The sequence below is a fragment of the Triturus cristatus genome, chromosome 11 (genome assembly GCF_964204655.1).
Source record: "Triturus cristatus chromosome 11, aTriCri1.1, whole genome shotgun sequence".
In the NCBI taxonomy this organism is placed as follows: domain Eukaryota; kingdom Metazoa; phylum Chordata; class Amphibia; order Caudata; family Salamandridae; genus Triturus; species Triturus cristatus.
In genome coordinates, this window is record NC_140594.1 from 1,139,561,135 (window position 1) to 1,139,585,941 (window position 24,807).

The 24,807-nt window shown below is 44.7% G+C and overlaps 6 non-coding genes across 6 annotated transcripts; all 6 read left to right on the top strand.

The window, feature by feature from the left end:
* Positions 1-3,381: 3,381 nt before the first annotated feature.
* On the top strand, positions 3,382-3,453 carry TRNAG-CCC (transfer RNA glycine (anticodon CCC)). Its single transcript has one exon. It is a non-coding gene; the product is annotated as a tRNA-Gly (tRNA).
* A 6,313-nt stretch (positions 3,454-9,766) lies between these two features.
* Positions 9,767-9,838, top strand: TRNAG-CCC (transfer RNA glycine (anticodon CCC)). Its single transcript has one exon. It is a non-coding gene; the product is annotated as a tRNA-Gly (tRNA).
* Positions 9,839-11,355: 1,517 nt separating this feature from the next.
* Positions 11,356-11,427, top strand: TRNAG-CCC (transfer RNA glycine (anticodon CCC)). Its single transcript has one exon. It is a non-coding gene; the product is annotated as a tRNA-Gly (tRNA).
* A 3,116-nt stretch (positions 11,428-14,543) lies between these two features.
* Positions 14,544-14,615, top strand: TRNAG-CCC (transfer RNA glycine (anticodon CCC)). Its single transcript has one exon. It is a non-coding gene; the product is annotated as a tRNA-Gly (tRNA).
* Positions 14,616-16,142: 1,527 nt separating this feature from the next.
* On the top strand, positions 16,143-16,214 carry TRNAG-CCC (transfer RNA glycine (anticodon CCC)). The gene has a single exon. It is a non-coding gene; the product is annotated as a tRNA-Gly (tRNA).
* Positions 16,215-19,344: 3,130 nt separating this feature from the next.
* Positions 19,345-19,416, top strand: TRNAG-CCC (transfer RNA glycine (anticodon CCC)). The gene has a single exon. It is a non-coding gene; the product is annotated as a tRNA-Gly (tRNA).
* The last annotated feature ends 5,391 nt before the right edge of the window (positions 19,417-24,807 follow it).

The following is a 24,807-nucleotide window of genomic DNA, read 5'->3' on the forward strand; positions in this document are numbered from 1 at the left end:
CCATTTCTTCTCTTCTGCACAGATTTGGCCTTGGTTTCAATCCCCAGTTTCTTACCCTCTACAAGAAAGTTTCTACTGCTTTTCATGTTGGTATCTAAACCAAATGCACCATTGAAACTGGTGCAAGATAGTCATTGAACTCGGGGTTGTAATCTTTAGAACCGAGAGCAACCACATCATAGGGCGTTGGTGGTATAGTGGTGAGCATAGCTGCTGCCCAAGCAGTTGACCCGGGTTCGATTCCCGGCCAATGCAGTGTAAATTTTTATATGTTCTCCAAGCAGGATTTGTTTTAATGCAACATGTCACAAAACAGAAATATCATGAACAGATTAATCAGACGTTAAATTAAAAAAAAAATGAAATACTTAGGCAGGCATCTCGATCGCCCCATCTGCTAAATTCATTGTCCTATTAGATGCTATTTTCCAAAAAGCAGAGTCACCACTCACATGTGCTGGTAATAAATATGTTGCGGGCGGTAGACAATGAAAGGGCTGAACCCCGACCAGACATTCTAACTCTAGCATCTCTATATTAAAAAGCATTTCTAGGCAATATCTAGCATGTGAATAAAAGTAGGCAAGATCCACCGATGAATCTTGCAAAAGTCCCCAACGATTTTGTGCACACTTGTTCTCTCACCTGAATGCAGCGCCACCTTGTAGCCATCGGATGTAACTGCAGCTCACAAAATGTTATATCAGAGAGCAAGTTGAGAGGACTCCAAGAGGCAGATGTCCATGGAAAGAGCCTCTCACGACAGCAGGAAGGTTGGATATTTCAAGATGGCAACATTTCCTGTCCAATGTCCTCACGTCCCGAACGCTCCCAAACGCTCAAAAGCCTCACACCGGGCAAGCCCTCACCGGGTAGATCTCTGGCTCCCAGTTAAAATCAAATCCTGAGCATGCTAGCGCTAGGATCAAAGAGAGAGGAGAGGGTTAGAGAGCTGCTATCTTGGTAAAGGCCTGAAACTGCTAGTTCCCAAGAGGGTCTGCACTTTCAGTTATGACTGACTGTGAGACGAGAAGATGAAGATTTTCTGCACCCAGCATACATTGCAGCATGCTTAGGCAAATGAGGAGCGAGACCCACCAATCCCTCGCCACTTTGCTGAAAGCTCCTCCTCTGCATAAAGAGAACACTTTTACAAGGGAGCAGAGTGGCGCAGCGGAAGCGTGCTGGGCCCATAACCCAGAGGTCGATGGATCGAAAGCATCCTCTGCTATAATATTTCTTGTTTTTTCTTCTGAGAACCAATCTGTCATTTCCACGCTACCAGCAAGGAAAAGCGCAGGCTTGTGCTAGCTATGAGAGAAAAGACTTCTCAACTATCTGTCTCTGCTGAAATACAAGAGAGTGATCGCCAAAGGATCAACCCCATACTTTGAAAGTAAAGATACCCAATTATAAGCATAAATGACTGGTGGGACCGTCACACGTTTTTCTGGGCATGCTTTGAATGTCATTCTTGCCTTTTCGTTCTGCTCTTATCATTCTCCTGGGCATTTCATGGAAGGCACTCTCTTTCTCTTCGCTGCTTTGCTTCCAATGCTGCCTAAATATGTTCATTTCCACTATTTGTACTACTGCTTTCCATTTCTTCTCTTCTGCACAGATTTGGCCTTGGTTTCAATCCCCAGTTCCTTACCCTCTACAAGAAACTTTCTACTGCTTTTCATGTTGGTATCTAAACCAAATGCACCATTGAAACTGGTGCAAGATAGTCATTGAACTCGGGGTTGTAATCTTTAGAACCGAGAGCAACCACATCATAGGGCGTTGGTGGTATAGTGGTGAGCATAGCTGCTGCCCAAGCAGTTGACCCGGGTTCGATTCCCGGCCAATGCAGTGCAAATTTTTATATGTTCTCCAAGCAGGATTTGTTTTAATGCAACATGTCACAAAACGGAAATATCATGAACAGATTAAGCAGACGTTAAATTAAAAAAAAAATGAAATACTTAGGCAGGCATCTCGATCGCCCCATCTGCTACATTCATTGTCCTATTAGATGCTATTTTCCAAAAAGCAGAGTCACCACTCACATGTGCTGGTAATAAATATGTTGCGGGCGGTAGACAATGAAAGGGCTGAACCCCGACCAGACATTCTAACTCTAGCATCTCTATATTAAAAAGCATTTCTAGGCAATATCTAGCATGTGAATAAAAGTAGGCAAGATCCACCGATGAATCTGGCAAAAGTCCCCAACGATTTTGTGCACACTTGTTCTCTCACCTGAATGCAGCGCCACCTTGTAGCCATCGGATGTAACTGCAGCTCACAAAATGTTATATCAGAGAGCAAGTTGAGAGGACTCCAAGAGGCAGATGTCCATGGAAAGAGCCTCTCACGACAGCAGGAAGGTTGGATATTTCAAGATGGCAACATTTCCTGTCCAATGTCCTCACGTCTCGAACGCTCCCAAACGCTCAAAAGCCTCACACCGGGCAAGCCCTCACCGGGTAGATCTCTGGCTCCCAGTTAAAATCAAATCCTGAGCATGCTAGCGCTAGGATCAAAGAGAGAGGAGAGGGTTAGAGAGCTGCTATCTTGGTAAAGGCCTGAAACTGCTAGTTCCCAAGAGGGTCTGCACTTTCAGTTATGACTGACTGTGAGACGAGAAGATGAAGATTTTCTGCACCCAGCATACATTGCAGCATGCTTAGGCAAATGAGGAGCGAGACCCACCAATCCCTCGCCACTTCGCTGAAAGCTCCTCCTCTGCATAAAGAGAACACTTTTACAAGGGAGCAGAGTGGCGCAGCGGAAGCGTGCTGGGCCCATAACCCAGAGGTCGATGGATCGAAAGCATCCTCTGCTATAATATTTCTTGTTTTTTCTTCTGAGAACCAATCTGTCATTTCCACGCTACCAGCAAGGAAAAGCGCAGGCTTGTGCTAGCTATGTGAGAAAAGACTTCTCAACTATCTGTCTCTGCTGAAATACAAGAGAGTGATCGTCAAAGGATCAACCCCATACTTTGAAAGTAAAGATACCCAATTATAAGCATAAATGACTGGTGGGACCGTCACACGTTTTTCTGGGCATGCTTTGAATGTCATTCTTGCCTTTTCGTTCTGCTCTTATCATTCTCCTGGGCATTTCATGAAAGGCACTCTCTTTCTCTTCGCTGCTTTGCTTCCAATGCTGCCTAAATATGTTCATTTCCACTATTTGTACTACTGCTTTCCATTTCTTCTCTTCTGCACAGATTTGGCCTTGGTTTCAATCCCCAGTTCCTTACCCTCTACAAGAAACTTTCTACTGCTTTTCATGTTGGTATCTAAACCAAATGCACCATTGAAACTGGTGCAAGATAGTCATTGAACTCGGGGTTGTAATCTTTAGAACCGAGAGCAACCACATCATAGGGCGTTGGTGGTATAGTGGTGAGCATAGCTGCTTCCCAAGCAGTTGACCCGGGTTCGATTCCCGGCCAATGCAGTGCAAATTTTTATATGTTCTCCAAGCAGGATTTGTTTTAATGCAACATGTCACAAAACGGAAATATCATGAACAGATTAATCAGACGTTAAATTAAAAAAAAAATGAAATACTTAGGCAGGCATCTCGATCGCCCCATCTGCTACATTCATTGTCCTATTAGATGCTATTTTCCAAAAAGCAGAGTCACCACTCACATGTGCTGGTAATAAATATGTTGCGGGCGGTAGACAATGAAAGGGCTGAACCCCGACCAGACATTCTAACTCTAGCATCTCTATATTAAAAAGCATTTCTAGGCAATATCTAGCATGTGAATAAAAGTAGGCAAGATCCACCGATGAATCTGGCAAAAGTCCCCAACGATTTTGTGCACACTTGTTCTCTCACCTGAATGCAGCGCCACCTTGTAGCCATCGGATGTAACTGCAGCTCACAAAATGTTATATCAGAGAGCAAGTTGAGAGGACTCCAAGAGGCACATGTCCATGGAAAGAGCCTCTAACGACAGCAGGAAGGTTGGATATTTCAAGATGGCAACATTTCCTGTCCAATGTCCTCACGTCCCGAACGCTCCCAAACGCTCAAAAGCCTCACACCGGTCAAGCCCTCACCGGGTAGATCTCTGGCTCCCAGTTAAAATCAAATCCTGAGCATGCTAGCGCTAGGATCAAAGAGAGAGGAGAGGGTTAGAGAGCTGCTATCTTGGTAAAGGCCTGAAACTGCTAGTTCCCAAGAGGGTCTGCACTTTCAGTTATGACTGACTGTGAGACGAGAAGATGAAGATTTTCTGCACCCAGCATACATTGCAGCATGCTTAGGCAAATGAGGAGCGAGACCCACCAATCCCTCGCCACTTCGCTGAAAGCTCCTCCTCTGCATAAAGAGAACACTTTTACAAGGGAGCAGAGTGGTGCAGCGGAAGCGTGCTGGGCCCATAACCCAGAGGTCGATGGATCGAAAGCATCCTCTGCTATAATATTTCTTGTTTTTTCTTCTGAGAACCAATCTGTCATTTCCACGCTACCAGCAAGGAAAAGCGCAGGCTTGTGCTAGCTATGTGAGAAAAGACTTCTCAACTATCTGTCTCTGCTGAAATACAAGAGAGTGATCGCCAAAGGATCAACCCCATACTTTGAAAGTAAAGATACCCAATTATAAGCATAAATGACTGGTGGGACCGTCACACGTTTTTCTGGGCATGCTTTGAATGTCATTCTTGCCTTTTCGTTCTGCTCTTATCATTCTCCTGGGCATTTCATGGAAGGCACTCTCTTTCTCTTCGCTGCTTTGCTTCCAATGCTGCCTAAATATGTTCATTTCCACTATTTGTACTACTGCTTTCCATTTCTTCTCTTCTGCACAGATTTGGCCTTGGTTTCAATCCCCAGTTCCTTACCCTCTACAAGAAACTTTCTACTGCTTTTCATGTTGGTATCTAAACCAAATGCACCATTGAAACTGGTGCAAGATAGTCATTGAACTCGGGATTGTAATCTTTAGAACCGAGAGCAATCACATCATAGGGCGTTGGTGGTATAGTGGTGAGCATAGCTGCTTCCCAAGCAGTTGACCCGGGTTCGATTCCCAGCCAATGCAGTGCAAATTTTTATATGTTCTCCAAGCAGGATTTGTTTTAATGCAACATGTCACAAAACGGAAATATCATGAACAGATTAATCAGACGTTAAATTAAAAAAAAAATGAAATACTTAGGCAGGCATCTCGATCGCCCCATCTGCTACATTCATTGTCCTATTAGATGCTATTTTCCAAAAAGCAGAGTCACCACTCACATGTGCTGGTAATAAATATGTTGCGGGCGGTAGACAATGAAAGGGCTGAACCCCGACCAGACATTCTAACTCTAGCATCTCTATATTAAAAAGCATTTCTAGGCAATATCTAGCATGTGAATAAAAGTAGGCAAGATCCACCGATGAATCTGGCAAAAGTCCCCAACGATTTTGTGCACACTTGTTCTCTCACCTGAATGCAGCGCCACCTTGTAGCCATCGGATGTAACTGCAGCTCACAAAATGTTATATCAGAGAGCAAGTTGAGAGGACTCCAAGAGGCAGATGTCCATGGAAAGAGCCTCTCACGACAGCAGGAAGGTTGGATATTTCAAGATGGCAACATTTCCTGTCCAATGTCCTCACGTCTCGAACGCTCCCAAACGCTCAAAAGCCTCACACCGGGCAAGCCCTCACCGGGTAGATCTCTGGCTCCCAGTTAAAATCAAATCCTGAGCATGCTAGCGCTAGGATCAAAGAGAGAGGAGAGGGTTAGAGAGCTGCTATCTTGGTAAAGGCCTGAAACTGCTAGTTCCCAAGAGGGTCTGCACTTTCAGTTATGACTGACTGTGAGACGAGAAGATGAAGATTTTCTGCACCCAGCATACATTGCAGCATGCTTAGGCAAATGAGGAGCGAGACCCACCAATCCCTCGCCACTTCGCTGAAAGCTCCTCCTCTGCATAAAGAGAACACTTTTACAAGGGAGCAGAGTGGCGCAGCGGAAGCGTGCTGGGCCCATAACCCAGAGGTCGATGGATCGAAAGCATCCTCTGCTATAATATTTCTTGTTTTTTCTTCTGAGAACCAATCTGTCATTTCCACGCTACCAGCAAGGAAAAGCGCAGGCTTGTGCTAGCTATGTGAGAAAAGACTTCTCAACTATCTGTCTCTGCTGAAATACAAGAGAGTGATCGTCAAAGGATCAACCCCATACTTTGAAAGTAAAGATACCCAATTATAAGCATAAATGACTGGTGGGACCGTCACACGTTTTTCTGGGCATGCTTTGAATGTCATTCTTGCCTTTTCGTTCTGCTCTTATCATTCTCCTGGGCATTTCATGGAAGGCACTCTCTTTCTCTTCGCTGCTTTGCTTCCAATGCTGCCTAAATATGTTCATTTCCACTATTTGTACTACTGCTTTCCATTTCTTCTCTTCTGCACAGATTTGGCCTTGGTTTCAATCCCCAGTTCCTTACCCTCTACAAGAAACTTTCTACTGCTTTTCATGTTGGTATCTAAACCAAATGCACCATTGAAACTGGTGCAAGATAGTCATTGAACTCGGGGTTGTAATCTTTAGAACCGAGAGCAACCACATCATAGGGCGTTGGTGGTATAGTGGTGAGCATAGCTGCTTCCCAAGCAGTTGACCCGTTTTCGATTCCCGGCCAATGCAGTGCAAATTTTTATATGTTCTCCAAGCAGGATTTGTTTTAATGCAACATGTTACAAAACGGAAATATCATGAACAGATTAATCAGACGTTAAATTAAAAAAAAAATGAAATACTTAGGCAGGCATCTCGATCGCCCCATCTGCTACATTCATTGTCCTATTAGATGCTATTTTCCAAAAAGCAGAGTCACCACTCACATGTGCTGGTAATAAATATGTTGCGGGCGGTAGACAATGAAAGGGCTGAACCCCGACCAGACATTCTAACTCTAGCATCTCTATATTAAAAAGCATTTCTAGGCAATATCTAGCATGTGAATAAAAGTAGGCAAGATCCACCGATGAATCTGGCAAAAGTCCCCAACGATTTTGTGCACACTTGTTCTCTCACCTGAATGCAGCGCCACCTTGTAGCCATCGGATGTAACTGCAGCTCACAAAATGTTATATCAGAGAGCAAGTTGAGAGGACTCCAAGAGGCAGATGTCCATGGAAAGAGCCTCTCACGACAGCAGGAAGGTTGGATATTTCAAGATGGCAACATTTCCTGTCCAATGTCCTCACGTCCCGAACGCTCCCAAACGCTCAAAAGCCTCACACCGGTCAAGCCCTCACCGGGTAGATCTCTGGCTCCCAGTTAAAATCAAATCCTGAGCATGCTAGCGCTAGGATCAAAGAGAGAGGAGAGGGTTAGAGAGCTGCTATCTTGGTAAAGGCCTGAAACTGCTAGTTCCCAAGAGGGTCTGCACTTTCAGTTATGACTGACTGTGAGACGAGAAGATGAAGATTTTCTGCACCCAGCATACATTGCAGCATGCTTAGGCAAATGAGGAGCGAGACCCACCAATCCCTCGCCACTTCGCTGAAAGCTCCTCCTCTGCATAAAGAGAACACTTTTACAAGGGAGCAGAGTGGCGCAGCGGAAGCGTGCTGGGCCCATAACCCAGAGGTCGATGGATCGAAAGCATCCTCTGCTATAATATTTCTTGTTTTTTCTTCTGAGAACCAATCTGTCATTTCCACGCTACCAGCAAGGAAAAGCGCAGGCTTGTGCTAGCTATGTGAGAAAAGACTTCTCAACTATCTGTCTCTGCTGAAATACAAGAGAGTGATCGCCAAAGGATCAACCCCATACTTTGAAAGTAAAGATACCCAATTATAAGCATAAATGACTGGTGGGACCGTCACACGTTTTTCTGGGCATGCTTTGAATGTCATTCTTGCCTTTTCGTTCTGCTCTTATCATTCTCCTGGGCATTTCATGGAAGGCACTCTCTTTCTCTTCGCTGCTTTGCTTCCAATGCTGCCTAAATATGTTAATTTCCACTATTTGTACTACTGCTTTCCATTTCTTCTCTTCTGCACAGATTTGGCCTTGGTTTCAATCCCCAGTTTCTTACCCTCTACAAGAAAGTTTCTACTGCTTTTCATGTTGGTATCTAAACCAAATGCACCATTGAAACTGGTGCAAGATAGTCATTGAACTCGGGGTTGTAATCTTTAGAACCCAGAGCAAACACATCATAGGGCGTTGGTGGTATAGTGGTGAGCATAGCTACTGCCCAAGCAGTTGACCCGGGTTCGATTCCCGGCCAATGCAGTGTAAATTTTTATATGTTCTCCAAGCAGGATTTGTTTTAATGCAACATGTCACAAAACAGAAATATCATGAACAGATTAATCAGACGTTAAATTAAAAAAAAAAATGAAATACTTAGGCAGGCATCTCGATCGCCCCATCTGCTAAATTCATTGTCCTATTAGATGCTATTTTCCAAAAAGCAGAGTCACCACTCACATGTGCTGGTAATAAATATGTTGCGGGCGGTAGACAATGAAAGGGCTGAACCCCGACCAGACATTCTAACTCTAGCATCTCTATATTAAAAAGCATTTCTAGGCAATATCTAGCATGTGAATAAAAGTAGGCAAGATCCACCGATGAATCTGGCAAAAGTCCCCAACGATTTTGTGCACACTTGTTCTCTCACCTGAATGCAGCGCCACCTTGTAGCCATCGGATGTAACTGCAGCTCACAAAATGTTACATCAGAGAGCAAGTTGAGAGGACTCCAAGAGGCAGATGTCCATGGAAAGAGCCTCTCACGACAGCAGGAAGGTTGGATATTTCAAGATGGCAACATTTCCTGTCCAATGTCCTCACATCCCGAACGCTCCCAAACGCTCAAAAGCCTCCCCTCACCGGGTAGATCTCTGGCTCCCAGTCAAAATCAAATCCTGAGCATGCTAGCGCTAGGATCAAAGAGAGAGGAGAGGGTTAGAGAGCTGCTATCTTGGTAAAGGCCTGAAACTGCTAGTTCCCAAGAGGGTCTGCACTTTCAGTTATGACTGACTGTGAGACGAGAAGATGAAGATTTTCTGCACCCAGCATACATTGCAGCATGCTTAGGCAAATGAGGAGCGAGACCCACCAATCCCTCGCCACTTCGCTGAAAGCTCCTCCTCTGCATAAAGAGAACACTTTTACAAGGGAGCAGAGTGGCGCAGCGGAAGCGTGCTGGGCCCATAACCCAGAGGTCGATGGATCGAAAGCATCCTCTGCTATAATATTTCTTGTTTTTTCTTCAGAGAACCAATCTGTCATTTCCACGCTACCAGCAAGGAAAAGCGCAGGCTTGTGCTAGCTATGTGAGAAAAGACTTCTCAACTATCTGTCTCTGCTGAAATACAAGAGAGTGATCGTCAAAGGATCAACCCCATACTTTGAAAGTAAAGATACCCAATTATAAGCATAAATGACTGATGGGACCGTCACACGTTTTTCTGGGCATGCTTTGAATGTCATTCTTGCCTTTTCGTTCTGCTCTTATCATTCTCCTGGGCATTTCATGGAAGGCACTCTCTTTCTCTTCGCTGCTTTGCTTCCAATGCTGCCTAAATATGTTCATTTCCACTATTTGTACTACTGCTTTCCATTTCTTCTCTTCTGCACAGATTTGGCCTTGGTTTCAATCCCCAGTTCCTTACCCTCTACAAGAAACTTTCTACTGCTTTTCATGTTGGTATCTAAACCAAATGCACCATTGAAACTGGTGCAAGATAGTCATTGAACTCGGGGTTGTAATCTTTAGAACCGAGAGCAACCACATCATAGGGCGTTGGTGGTATAGTGGTGAGCATAGCTGCTTCCCAAGCAGTTGACCTGGGTTCGATTCCCGGCCAATGCAGTGCAAATTTTTATATGTTCTCCAAGCAGGATTTGTTTTAATGCAACATGTCACAAAACGGAAATATCATGAACAGATTAATCAGACGTTAAATTAAAAAAAAAATGAAATACTTAGGCAGGCATCTCGATCGCCCCATCTGCTACATTCATTGTCCTATTAGATGCTATTTTCCAAAAAGCAGAGTCACCACTCACATGTGCTGGTAATAAATATGTTGCGGGCGGTAGACAATGAAAGGGCTGAACCCCGACCAGACATTCTAACTCTAGCATCTCTATATTAAAAAGCATTTCTAGGCAATATCTAGCATGTGAATAAAAGTAGGCAAGATCCACCGATGAATCTGGCAAAAGTCCCCAACGATTTTGTGCACACTTGTTCTCTCACCTGAATGCAGCGCCACCTTGTAGCCATCGGATGTAACTGCAGCTCACAAAATGTTATATCAGAGAGCAAGTTGAGAGGACTCCAAGAGGCAGATGTCCATGGAAAGAGCCTCTCACGACAGCAGGAAGGTTGGATATTTCAAGATGGCAACATTTCCTGTCCAACGTCCTCACGTCCCGAACGCTCAAAAGCCTCACACCGGGCAAGCCCTCACCGGGTAGATCTCTGGCTCCCAGTTAAAATCAAATCCTGAGCATGCTAGCGCTAGGATCAAAGAGAGAGGAGAGGGTTAGAGAGCTGCTATCTTGGTAAAGGCCTGAAACTGCTAGTTCCCAAGAGGGTCTGCACTTTCAGTTATGACTGACTGTGAGACGAGAAGATGAAGATTTTCTGCACCCAGCATACATTGCAGCATGCTTAGGCAAATGAGGAGCGAGACCCACCAATCCCTCGCCACTTCGCTGAAAGCTCCTCCTCTGCATAAAGAGAACACTTTTACAAGGGAGCCAAGTGGCGCAGCGGAAGCGTGCTGGGCCCATAACCCAGAGGTCGATGGATCGAAACCATCCTCTGCTATAATATTTCTTGTTTTTTCTTCTGAGAACCAATCTGTCATTTCCACGCTACCAGCAAGGAAAAGCGCAGGCTTGTGCTAGCTATGTGAGAAAAGACTTCTCAACTATCTGTCTCTGCTGAAATACAAGAGAGTGATCGTCAAAGGATCAACCCCATACTTTGAAAGTAAAGATACCCAATTATAAGCATAAATGACTCGTGGGACCGTCACACGTTTTTCTGGGCATGCTTTGAATGTCATTCTTGCCTTTTCGTTCTGCTCTTATCATTCTCCTGGGCATTTCATGGAAGGCACTCTCTTTCTCTTCGCTGCTTTGCTTCCAATGCTGCCTAAATATGTTCATTTCCACTATTTGTACTACTGCTTTCCATTTCTTCTCTTCTGCACAGATTTGGCCTTGGTTTCAATCCCCAGTTCCTTACCCTCTACAAGAAACTTTCTACTGCTTTTCATGTTGGTATCTAAACCAAATGCACCATTGAAACTGGTGCAAGATAGTCATTGAACTCGGGGTTGTAATCTTTAGAACCGAGAGCAACCACATCATAGGGCGTTGGTGGTATAGTGGTGAGCATAACTGCTTCCCAAGCAGTTGACCCGGGTTCGATTCCCGGCCAATGCAGTGCAAATTTTTATATGTTCTCCAAGCAGGATTTGTTTTAATGCAACATGTCACAAAACGGAAATATCATGAACAGATTAATCAGACGTTAAATTAAAAAAAAAATGAAATACTTAGGCAGGCATCTCGATCGCCCCATCTGCTAAATTCATTGTCCTATTAGATGCTATTTTCCAAAAAGCAGAGTCACCACTCACATGTGCTGGTAATAAATATGTTGCGGGCGGTAGACAATGAAAGGGCTGAACCCCGACCAGACATTCTAACTCTAGCATCTCTATATTAAAAAGCATTTCTAGGCAATATCTAGCATGTGAATAAAAGTAGGCAAGATCCACCGATGAATCTGGCAAAAGTCCCCAACGATTTTGTGCACACTTGTTCTCTCACCTGAATGCAGCGCCACCTTGTAGCCATCGGATGTAACTGCAGCTCACAAAATGTTACATCAGAGAGCAAGTTGAGAGGACTCCAAGAGGCAGATGTCCATGGAAAGAGCCTCTCACGACAGCAGGAAGGTTGGATATTTCAAGATGGCAACATTTCCTGTCCAATGTCCTCACATCCCGAACGCTCCCAAACGCTCAAAAGCCTCACACCGGGCAAGCCCTCACCGGGTAGATCTCTGGCTCCCAGTTAAAATCAAATCCTGAGCATGCTAGCGCTAGGATCAAAGAGAGAGGAGAGGGTTAGAGAGCTGCTATCTTGGTAAAGGCCTGAAACTGCTAGTTCCCAAGAGGGTCTGCACTTTCAGTTATGACTGACTGTGAGACGAGAAGATGAAGATTTTCTGCACCCAGCATACATTGCAGCATGCTTAGGCAAATGAGGAGCGAGACCCACCAATCCCTCGCCACTTCGCTGAAAGCTCCTCCTCTGCATAAAGAGAACACTTTTACAAGGGAGCAGAGTGGCGCAGCGGAAGCGTGCTGGGCCCATAACCCAGAGGTCGATGGATCGAAAGCATCCTCTGCTATAATATTTCTTGTTTTTTCTTCAGAGAACCAATCTGTCATTTCCACGCTACCAGCAAGGAAAAGCGCAGGCTTGTGCTAGCTATGTGAGAAAAGACTTCTCAACTATCTGTCTCTGCTGAAATACAAGAGAGTGATCGTCAAAGGATCAACCCCATACTTTGAAAGTAAAGATACCCAATTATAAGCATAAATGACTGGTGGGACCGTCACACGTTTTTCTGGGCATGCTTTGAATGTCATTCTTGCCTTTTCGTTCTGCTCTTATCATTCTCCTGGGCATTTCATGGAAGGCACTCTCTTTCTCTTCGCTGCTTTGCTTCCAATGCTGCCTAAATATGTTCATTTCCACTATTTGTACTACTGCTTTCCATTTCTTCTCTTCTGCACAGATTTGGCCTTGGTTTCAATCCCCAGTTCCTTACCCTCTACAAGAAACTTTCTACTGCTTTTCATGTTGGTATCTAAACCAAATGCACCATTGAAACTGGTGCAAGATAGTCATTGAACTCGGGGTTGTAATCTTTAGAACCGAGAGCAACCACATCATAGGGCGTTGGTGGTATAGTGGTGAGCATAGCTGCTTCCCAAGCAGTTGACCCGGGTTCGATTCCCAGCCAATGCAGTGCAAATTTTTATATGTTCTCCAAGCAGGATTTGTTTTAATGCAACATGTCACAAAACGGAAATATCATGAACAGATTAATCAGACGTTAAATTAAAAAAAAAATGAAATACTTAGGCAGGCATCTCGATCGCCCCATCTGCTACATTCATTGTCCTATTAGATGCTATTTTCCAAAAAGCAGAGTCACCACTCACATGTGCTGGTAATAAATATGTTGCGGGCGGTAGACAATGAAAGGGCTGAACCCCGACCAGACATTCTAACTCTAGCATCTCTATATTAAAAAGCATTTCTAGGCAATATCTAGCATGTGAATAAAAGTAGGCAAGATCCACCGATGAATCTGGCAAAAGTCCCCAACGATTTTGTGCACACTTGTTCTCTCACCTGAATGCAGCGCCACCTTGTAGCCATCGGATGTAACTGCAGCTCACAAAATGTTATATCAGAGAGCAAGTTGAGAGGACTCCAAGAGGCAGATGTCCATGGAAAGAGCCTCTCACGACAGCAGGAAGGTTGGATATTTCAAGATGGCAACATTTCCTGTCCAACGTCCTCACGTCCCGAACGCTCAAAAGCCTCACACCGGGCAAGCCCTCACCGGGTAGATCTCTGGCTCCCAGTTAAAATCAAATCCTGAGCATGCTAGCGCTAGGATCAAAGAGAGAGGAGAGGGTTAGAGAGCTGCTATCTTGGTAAAGGCCTGAAACTGCTAGTTCCCAAGAGGGTCTGCACTTTCAGTTATGACTGACTGTGAGACGAGAAGATGAAGATTTTCTGCACCCAGCATACATTGCAGCATGCTTAGGCAAATGAGGAGCGAGACCCACCAATCCCTCGCCACTTCGCTGAAAGCTCCTCCTCTGCATAAAGAGAACACTTTTACAAGGGAGCAGAGTGGCGCAGCGGAAGCGTGCTGGGCCCATAACCCAGAGGTCGATGGATCGAAACCATCCTCTGCTATAATATTTCTTGTTTTTTCTTCTGAGAACCAATCTGTCATTTCCACGCTACCAGCAAGGAAAAGCGCAGGCTTGTGCTAGCTATGTGAGAAAAGACTTCTCAACTATCTGTCTCTGCTGAAATACAAGAGAGTGATCGTCAAAGGATCAACCCCATACTTTGAAAGTAAAGATACCCAATTATAAGCATAAATGACTCGTGGGACCGTCACACGTTTTTCTGGGCATGCTTTGAATGTCATTCTTGCCTTTTCGTTCTGCTCTTATCATTCTCCTGGGCATTTCATGGAAGGCACTCTCTTTCTCTTCGCTGCTTTGCTTCCAATGCTGCCTAAATATGTTCATTTCCACTATTTGTACTACTGCTTTCCATTTCTTCTCTTCTGCACAGATTTGGCCTTGGTTTCAATCCCCAGTTCCTTACCCTCTACAAGAAACTTTCTACTGCTTTTCATGTTGGTATCTAAACCAAATGCACCATTGAAACTGGTGCAAGATAGTCATTGAACGCGGGGTTGTAATCTTTAGAACCGAGAGCAACCACATCATAGGGCGTTGGTGGTATAGTGGTGAGCATAACTGCTTCCCAAGCAGTTGACCCGGGTTCGATTCCCGGCCAATGCAGTGCAAATTTTTATATGTTCTCCAAGCAGGATTTGTTTTAATGCAACATGTCACAAAACGGAAATATCATGAACAGATTAATCAGACGTTAAATTAAAAAAAAAATGAAATACTTAGGCAGGCATCTCGATCGCCCCATCTGCTAAATTCATTGTCCTATTAGATGCTATTTTCCAAAAAGCAGAGTCACCACTCACATGTGCTGGTAATAAATATGTTGCGGGCGGTAGACAATGAAAGGGCTGAACCCCGACCAGACATTCTAACTCTAGCATCTCTATATTAAAAAGCATTTCTAGGCAATATCTAGCATGTGAATAAAAGTAGGCAAGATCCACCGATGAATCTGGCAAAAGTCCCCAACGATTTTGTGCACACTTGTTCTCTCACCTGAATGCAGCGCCACCTTGTAGCCATCGGATGTAACTGCAGCTCACAAAATGTTATATCAGAGAGCAAGTTGAGAGGACTCCAAGAGGCAGATGTCCATGGAAAGAGCCTCTCACGACAGCAGGAAGGTTGGATATTTCAAGATGGCAACATTTCCTGTCCAACGTCCTCACGTCCCGAACGCTCCCAAACGCTCAAAAGCCTCACACCGGGCAAGCCCTCACCGGGTAGATCTCTGGCTCCCAGTTAAAATCAAATCCTGAGCATGCTAGCGCTAGGATCAAAGAGAGAGGAGAGGGTTAGAGAGCTGCTATCTTGGTAAAGGCCTGAAACTGCTAGTTCCCAAGAGGGTCTGCACTTTCAGTTATGACTGACTGTGAGACGAGAAGATGAAGATTTTCTGCACCCAGCATACATTGCAGCATGCTTAGGCAAATGAGGAGCGAGACGCACCAATCCCTCGCCACTTCACTGAAAGCTCCTCCTCTGCATAAAGAGAACATTTTTACAAGGGAGCAGAGTGGCGCAGCGGAAGCGTGCTGGGCCCATAACCCAGAGGTCGATGGATCGAAAGCATCCTCTGCTATAATATTTCTTGTTTTTTCTTCTGAGAACCAATCTGTCATTTCCACGCTACCAGCAAGGAAAAGCGCAGGCTTGTGCTAGCTATGTGAGAAAAGACTTCTCAACTATCTGTATCTGCTGAAATACAAGCGAGTGATCGCCAAAGGATCAACCCCATACTTTGAAAGTAAAGATACCCAATTATAAGCATAAATGACTGGTGGGACCGTCACACGTTTTTCTGGGCCTGCTTTGAATGTCATTCTTGCCTTTTCGTTCTGCTCTTATCATTCTCCTGGGCATTTCATGGAAGGCACTCTCTTTCTCTTCGCTGCTTTGCTTCCAATGCTGCCTAAATATGTTCATTTCCACTATTTGTACTACTGCTTTCCATTTCTTCTCTTCTGCACAGATTTGGCCTTGGTTCCAATCCCCAGTTCCTTACCCTCTACAAGAAACTTTCTACTGCTTTTCATGTTGGTATCTAAACCAAATGCACCATTGAAACTGGTGCAAGATAGTCATTGAACTCGGGGTTGTAATCTTTGGAACCGAGAGCAACCACATGATAGGGCGTTGGTGGTATAGTGGTGAGCATAGCTGCTTCCCAAGCAGTTGACCCGGGTTCGACTCCCGGCCAATGCAGTGCAAATTTTTATATGTTCTCCAAGCAGGATTTGTTTTAATGCAACATGTCACAAAACGGAAATATCATGAACAGATTAATCAGACGTTAGATTAAAAAAAAAATGAAATACTTAGGCAGGCATCTCGATCGCCCCATCTGCTACATTCATTGTCCTATTAGATGCTATTTTCCAAAAAGCAGAGTCACCACTCACATGTGCTGGTAATAAATATGTTGCGGGCGGTAGACAATGAAAGGGCTGAACCCCGACCAGACATTCTAACTCTAGCATCTCTATATTAAAAAGCATTTCTAGGCAATATCTAGCATGTGAATAAAAGTAGGCAAGATCCACCGATGAATCTGGCAAAAGTCCCCAACGATTTTGTGCACACTTGTTCTCTCACCTGAATGCAGCGCCACCTTGTAGCCATCGGATGTAACTGCAGCTCACAAAATGTTATATCAGAGAGCAAGTTGAGAGGACTCCAAGAGGCAGATGTCCATGGAAAGAGCCTCTCACGACAGCAGGAAGGTTGGATATTTCAAGATGGCAACATTTCCTGTCCAGCGTCCTCTCACGTCCCGAACGCTCCCAAACGCTCAAAAGCCTCACACCGGGCAAGCCCTCACCGGGTAGATCTCTGGCTCCCAGTTAAAATCAAATCCTGAGCATGCTAGCGCTAGGATCAAAGAGAGAGGAGAGGGTTAGAGAGCTGCTATCTTGGTAAAGGCCTGAAACTGCTAGTTCCCAAGAGGGTCTGCACTTTCAGTTATGACTGACTGTGAGACGAGAAGATGAAGATTTTCTGCACCCAGCATACATTGCAGCATGCTTAGGCAAATGAGGAGCGAGACCCACCAATCCCTCGCCACTTCGCTGAAAGCTCCTCCTCTGCATAAAGAGAACACTTTTACAAGGGAGCAGAGTGGCGCAGCGGAAGCGTGCTGGGCCCATAACCCAGAGGTCAATGGATCGAAACCATCCTCTGCTATAATATTTCTTGTTTTTTCTTCTGAGAACCAATCTGTCATTTCCACGCTACCAGCAAGGAAAAGCGCAGGCTTGTGCTAGCTATGTGAGAAAAGACTTCTCAACTATCTGTCTCTGCTGAAATACAAGAGAGTGATCGCCAAAGGATCAACCCCATACTTTGAAAGTAAAGATACCCAATTATAAGCATAAATGACTGGTGGGACCGTCACACGTTTTTCTGGGCATGCTTTGAATGTTATTCTTGCCTTTTCGTTCTGCTCTTATCATTCTCCTGGGCATTTCATGGAAGGCACTCTCTTTCTCTTCGCTGCTTTGCTTCCAATGCTGCCTAAATATGTTCATTTCCACTATTTGTACTACTGCTTTCCATTTCTTCTCTTCTGCACAGATTTGGCCTTGGTTTCAATCCCCAGTTCCTTACCCTCTACAAGAAACTTTCTACTGCTTTTCATGTTGGTATCTAAACCAAATGCTCCATTGAAACTGGTGCAAGATAGTCATTGAACTCGGGGTTGTAATCTTTAGAACCGAGAGCAACCACATCATTGGGTGTTGGTGGTATAGTGGTGAGCATTGCTGCTTCCCAAGCAGTTGACCCGGGTTCAATTCCCGGCCAATGCAGTGCAAATTTTTATATGTTCTCCAAGCAGGATTTGTTTAAATGCAACATGTCACAAAACGGAAATATCATGAACAGATTAATCAGACGTTAGATTAAAAAAAAAATGAAATACTTAGGCAGGCATCTCGATCGCCCCATCTGCTAAATTCATTGTCCTATTAGATGCTATTTTCCAAAAAGCAGAGTCACCACTCACATGTGCTGGTAATAAATATGTTGCGGGCGGTAGACAATGAAAGGGCTGAACCCCGACCAGACATTCTAACTCTAGCATCTCTATATTAAAAAGCATTTCTAGGCAATATCTAGCATGTGAATAAAAGTAGGCAAGATCCACCGATGAATCTGGCAAAAGTCCCCAACGATTTTGTGCACACTTGTTCTCTCACCTGAATGCAGCGCCACCTTGTAGCCATCGGATGTAACTGCAGCTCACAAAATGTTATATCAGAGAGCAAGTTGAGAGGACTCCAAGAGGCAGATGTCCATGGAAAGAGCCTCTCACGACAGCAGGAAGGTTGGATATTTCAAGATGGCAACATTTCCTGTCCAGCGTCCTCTCACGTCCCGAACGCTCCCAAACGCTCAAAAGCCTCACACCGGGCAAGCCCTCACCGGGTAGATCTCTGGCTCCCAGTTAAAATCAAATCCTGAGCATGCTAGCGCTAGGATCAAAGAGAGAGGAGAGGGTTAGAGAGCTGCTATCTTGGTAAAGGCCTGAAACTGCTAGTTCCCAAGAGGGTCTGCACTTTCAGTTATGACTGACTGTGAGACGAGAAGATGAAGATTTTCTGCACCCAGCATACATTGCAGCATGCTTAGGCAAATGAGGAGCGAGACGCACCAATCCCTCGCCACTTCACTGAAAGCTCCTCCTCTGCATAAAGAGAACATTTTTACAAGGGAGCAGAGTGGCGCAGCGGAAGCGTGCTGGGCCCATAACCCAGAGGTCGATGGATCGAAAGCATCCTCTGCTATAATATTTCTTGTTTTTTCTTCTGAGAACCAATCTGTCATTTCCACGCTACCAGCAAGGAAAAGCGCAGGCTTGTGCTAGCTATGTGAGAAAAGACTTCTCAACTATCTGTATCTGCTGAAATACAAGCGAGTGATCGCCAAAGGATCAACCCCATACTTTGAAAGTAAAGATACCCAATTATAAGCATAAATGACTGGTGGGACCGTCACACGTTTTTCTGGGCCTGCTTTGAATGTCATTCTTGCCTTTTCGTTCTGCTCTTATCATTCTCCTGGGCATTTCATGGAAGGCACTCTCTTTCTCTTCGCTGCTTTGCTTCCAATGCTGCCTAAATATGTTCATTTCCACTATTTGTACTACTGCTTTCCATTTCTTCTCTTCTGCACAGATTTGGCCTTGGTTCCAATCCCCAGTTCCTTACCCTCTACAAGAAACTTTCTACTGCTTTTCATGTTGGTATCTAAACCAAATGCACCATTGAAACTGGTGCAAGATAGTCATTGAACTCGGGGTTGTAATCTTTGGAACCGAGAGCAACCACATGATAGGGCGTTGGTGGTATAGTGGTGAGCATAGCTGCTTCCCAAGCAGTTGACCCGGGTTCGATTCCCGGCCAATGCAGTGCAAATTTTTATATGTTCTCCAAGCAGGATTTGTTTTAATGCAACATGTCACAAAACGGAAATATCATGAACAGATTAATCAGACGTTAGATTAAAAAAAAAATGAAATACTTAGGCAGGCATCTCGATCGCCCCATCTGCTACATTCATTGTCCTATTAGATGCTATTTTCCAAAAAGCAGAGTCACCACTCACATGTGCTGGTAATAAATATGTTGCGGGCGGTAGACAATGAAAGGGCTGAACCCCGACCAGACATTCTAACTCTAGCATCTCTATATTAAAAAGCATTTCTAGGCAATATCTAGCATGTGAATAAAAGTAGGCAAGATCCACCGATGAATCTGGCAAAAGTCCCCAACGATTTTGTGCACACTTGTTCTCTCACCTGAATGCAGCGCCACCTTGTAGCCATCGGATGTAACTGCAGCTCACAAAATGTTATATCAGAGAGCAAGTTGAGAGGACTCCAAGAGGCAGATGTCCATGGAAAGAGCCTCTCACGACAGCAGGAAGGTTGGATATTTCAAGATGGCAACATTTCCTGTCCAGCGTCCTCTCACGTCCCGAACGCTCCCAAACGCTCAAAAGCCTCACACCGGGCAAGCCCTCACCGGGTAGATCTCTGGCTCCCAGTTAAAATCAAATCCTGAGCATGCTAGCGCTAGGATCAAAGAGAGAGGAGAGGGTTAGAGAGCTGCTATCTTGGTAAAGGCCTGAAACTGCTAGTTCCCAAGAGGGTCTGCACTTTCAGTTATGACTGACTGTGAGACGAGAAGATGAAGATTTTCTGCACCCAGCATACATTGCAGCATGCTTAGGCAAATGAGGAGCGAGACCCACCAATCCCTCGCCACTTCGCTGAAAGCTCCTCCTCTGCATAAAGAGAACACTTTTACAAGGGAGCAGAGTGGCGCAGCGGAAGCGTGCTGGGCCCATAACCCAGAGGTCAATGGATCGAAACCATCCTCTGCTATAATATTTCTTGTTTTTTCTTCTGAGAACCAATCTGTCATTTCCACGCTACCAGCAAGGAAAAGCGCAGGCTTGTGCTAGCTATGTGAGAAAAGACTTCTCAACTATCTGTCTCTGCTGAAATACAAGAGAGTGATCGCCAAAGGATCAACCCCATACTTTGAAAGTAAAGATACCCAATTATAAGCATAAATGACTGGTGGGACCGTCACACGTTTTTCTGGGCATGCTTTGAATGTTATTCTTGCCTTTTCGTTCTGCTCTTATCATTCTCCTGGGCATTTCATGGAAGGCACTCTCTTTCTCTTCGCTGCTTTGCTTCCAATGCTGCCTAAATATGTTCATTTCCACTATTTGTACTACTGCTTTCCATTTCTTCTCTTCTGCACAGATTTGGCCTTGGTTTCAATCCCCAGTTCCTTACCCTCTACAAGAAACTTTCTACTGCTTTTCATGTTGGTATCTAAACCAAATGCACCATTGAAACTGGTGCAAGATAGTCATTGAACTCGGGGTTGTAATCTTTAGAACCGAGAGCAACCACATCATTGGGTGTTGGTGGTATAGTGGTGAGCATTGCTGCTTCCCAAGCAGTTGACCCGGGTTCAATTCCCGGCCAATGCAGTGCAAATTTTTATATGTTCTCCAAGCAGGATTTGTTTTAATGCAACATGTCACAAAACGGAAATATCATGAACAGATTAATCAGACGTTAGATTAAAAAAAAAATGAAATACTTAGGCAGGCATCTCGATCGCCCCATCTGCTAAATTCATTGTCCTATTAGATGCTATTTTCCAAAAAGCAGAGTCACCACTCACATGTGCTGGTAATAAATATGTTGCGGGCGGTAGACAATGAAAGGGCTGAACCCCGACCAGACATTCTAACTCTAGCATCTCTATATTAAAAAGCATTTCTAGGCAATATCTAGCATGTGAATAAAAGTAGGCAAGATCCACCGATGAATCTGGCAAAAGTCCCCAACGATTTTGTGCACACTTGTTCTCTCACCTGAATGCAGCGCCACCTTGTAGCCATCGGATGTAACTGCAGCTCACAAAATGTTATATCAGAGAGCAAGTTGAGAGGACTCCAAGAGGCAGATGTCCATGGAAAGAGCCTCTCACGACAGCAGGAAGGTTGGATATTTCAAGATGGCAACATTTCCTGTCCAGCGTCCTCTCACGTCCCGAACGCTCCCAAACGCTCAAAAGCCTCCCCTCACCGGGTAGATCTCTGGCTCCCAGTTAAAATCAAATCCTGAGCATGCTAGCGCTAGGATCAAAGATAGAGGAGAGGGTTAGAGAGCTGCTATCTTGGTAAAGGCCTGAAACTGCTAGTTCCCAAGAGGGTCTGCACTTTCAGTTATGACTGACTGTGAGACGAGAAGATGAAGATTTTCTGCACCCAGCATACATTGCAGCATGCTTAGGCAAATGAGGAGCGAGACCCACCAATCCCTCGCCACTTCGCTGAAAGCTCCTCCTTTGCATAAAGAGAACACTTTTACAAGGGAGCAGAGTGGCGCAGCGGAAGCGTGCTGGGCCCATAACCCAGAGGTCAATGGATCGAAACCATCCTCTGCTATAATATTTCTTGTTTTTTCTTCTGAGAACCAATCTGTCATTTCCACGCTACCAGCAAGGAAAAGCGCAGGCTTGTGCTAGCTATGTGAGAAAAGACTTCTCAACTATCTGTCTCTGCTGAAATACAAGAGAGTGATCGCCAAAGGATCAACCCCATACTTTGAAAGTAAAGATACCCAATTATAAGCATAAATGACTGGTGGGACCGTCACACGTTTTTCTGGGCATGCTTTGAATGTTATTCTTGCCTTTTCGTTCTGCTCTTATCATTCTCCTGGGCATTTCATGGAAGGCACTCTCTTTCTCTTCGCTGCTTTGCTTCCAATGCTGCCTAAATATGTTAATTTCCACTATTTGTACTACTGCTTTCCATTTCTTCTCTTCTGCACAGATTTGGCCTTGGTTTCAATCCCCAGTTCCTTACCCTCTACAAGAAACTTTCTACTGCTTTTCATGTTGATATCTAAACCAAATGCACCATTGAAACTGGTGCAAGATAGTCATTGAACTCGGGGTTGTAATCTTTAGAACCGAGAGAAACCACATCATTGGGTGTTGGTGGTATAGTGGTGAGCATTGCTGCTTCCCAAGCAGTTGACCCGGGTTCAATTCCCGGCCAATGCAGTGCAAATTTTTATATGTTCTCCAAGCAGGATTTGTTTAAATGCAACATGTCACAAAACGGAAATATCATAAACAGATTAATCAGACGTTAGATTAAAAAAAAAATGAAATACTTAGGCAGGCATCTCGATCGCCCCATCTGCTAAATTCATTGTCCTATTAGATGCTATTTTCCAAAAAGCAGAGTCACCACTCACATGTGCTGGTAATAAATATGTTGCGGGCGGTAGACAATGAAAGGGCTGAACCCCGACCAGACATTCTAACTCTAGCATCTCTATATTAAAAAGCATTTCTAGGCAATATCTAGCATGTGAATAAAAGTAGGCAAGATCCACCGATGAATCTGGCAAAAGTCCCCAACGATTTTGTGCACACTTGTTCTCTCACCTGAATGCAGCGCCACCTTGTAGCCATCGGATGTAACTGCAGCTCACAAAATGTTATATCAGAGAGCAAGTTGAGAGGACTCCAAGAGGCAGATGTCCATGGAAAGAGCCTCTCACGACAGCAGGAAGGTTGGATATTTCAAGATGGCAACATTTCCTGTCCAGCGTCCTCTCACGTCCCGAACGCTCCCAAACGCTCAAAAGCCTCACACCGGGCAAGCCCTCACCGGGTAGATCTCTGGCTCCCAGTTAAAATCAAATCCTGAGCATGCTAGCGCTAGGATCAAAGAGAGAGGAGAGGGTTAGAGAGCTGCTATCTTGGTAAAGGCCTGAAACTGCTAGTTCCCAAGAGGGTCTGCACTTTCAGTTATGACTGACTGTGAGACGAGAAGATGAAGATTTTCTGCACCCAGCATACATTGCAGCATGCTTAGGCAAATGAGGAGCGAGACCCACCAATCCCTCGCCACTTCGCTGAAAGCTCCTCCTCTGCATAAAGAGAACACTTTTACAAGGGAGCAGAGTGGCGCAGCGGAAGCGTGCTGGGCCCATAACCCAGAGGTCGATGGATCGAAACCATCCTCTGCTATAATATTTCTTGTTTTTTCTTCTGAGAACCAATCTGTCATTTCCACGCTACCAGCAAGGAAAAGCGCAGGCTTGTGCTAGCTATGTGAGAAAAGACTTCTCAACTATCTGTCTCTGCTGAAATACAAGAGAGTGATCGCCAAAGGATCAACCCCATACTTTGAAAGTAAAGATACCCAATTATAAGCATAAATGACTGGTGGGACCGTCACACGTTTTTCTGGGCATGCTTTGAATGTCATTCTTGCCTTTTCGTTCTGCTCTTATCATTCTCCTGGGCATTTCATGGAAGGTACTCTCTTTCTCTTCGCTGCTTTGCTTCCAATGCTGCCTAAATATGTTAATTTCCACTATTTGTACTACTGCTTTCCATTTCTTCTCTTCTGCACAGATTTGGCCTTGGTTTCAATCCCCAGTTTCTTACCCTCTACAAGAAACTTTCTACTGCTTTTCATGTTGGTATCTAAACCAAATGCACCATTGAAACTGGTGCAAGATAGTCATTGAACTCGGGGTTGTAATCTTTAGAACCGAGAGCAACCACATCATAGGGCGTTGGTGGTATAGTGGTGAGCATAGCTGCTGCCCAAGCAGTTGACCCGGGTTCGATTCCCGGCCAATGCAGTGTAAATTTTTATATGTTCTCCAAGCAGGATTTGTTTTAATGCAACATGTCACAAAACGGAAATATCATGAACAGATTAATCAGACGTTAAAATAAAAAAAAAATGAAATACTTAGGCAGGCATCTCGATCGCCCCATCTGCTAAATTCATTGTCCTATTAGATGCTATTTTCCAAAAAGCAGAGTCACCACTCACATGTGCTGGTAATAAATATGTTGCGGGCGGTAGACAATGAAAGGGCTGAACCCCGACCAGACATTCTAACTCTAGCATCTCTATATTAAAAAGCATTCCTAGGCAATATCTAGCATGTGAATAAAAGTAGGCAAGATCCACCGATGAATCTGGCAAAAGTCCCCAACGATTTTGTGCACACTTGTTCTCTCACCTGAATGCAGCGCCACCTTGTAGCCATCGGATGTAACTGCAGCTCACAAAATGTTATATCAGAGAGCAAGTTGAGAGGACTCCAAGAGGCAGATGTCCATGGAAAGAGCCTCTCACGACAGCAGGAAGGTTGGATATTTCAAGATGGCAACATTTCCTGTCCAATGTCCTCACGTCCCGAACGCTCCCAAACGCTCAAAAGCCTCACACC